Below are 359 nucleotides of genomic sequence, written 5' to 3'. Positions count from 1 at the left end.
GGGGGGAGAAGGCATAGAATGCTCCAGAGAGCTACCATGATACTTTACATTTATGTGACAATAGTTAACATCCCACTAGTTCACCCATGACTTTATGATAGCCACTTTTATATTAATTACATGTAGACATACATAAACATTTTGTAATATGGAAATATGTGTGTGAAAAATTACAGTAAAAGTATATTCTATCTGTTTTCCCCAGTTTTACTGTAATATAATAAACATGAATTAGACTTTAATAACTTTATTTTGGGAAAATTTATATTTACACAAATATCACAAAGTACTACTACAAAGAGGTCACATATAACTTCATTTGACTTCCCCTCATGTGAACATTTTGGATAACCATGGTA

This window comes from Myotis davidii, unplaced genomic scaffold (assembly GCF_000327345.1).
Source record: "Myotis davidii unplaced genomic scaffold, ASM32734v1 scaffold1388, whole genome shotgun sequence".
In the NCBI taxonomy this organism is placed as follows: Eukaryota; Metazoa; Chordata; class Mammalia; order Chiroptera; family Vespertilionidae; genus Myotis; species Myotis davidii.
This window is presented reverse-complemented; position numbering follows the sequence as displayed.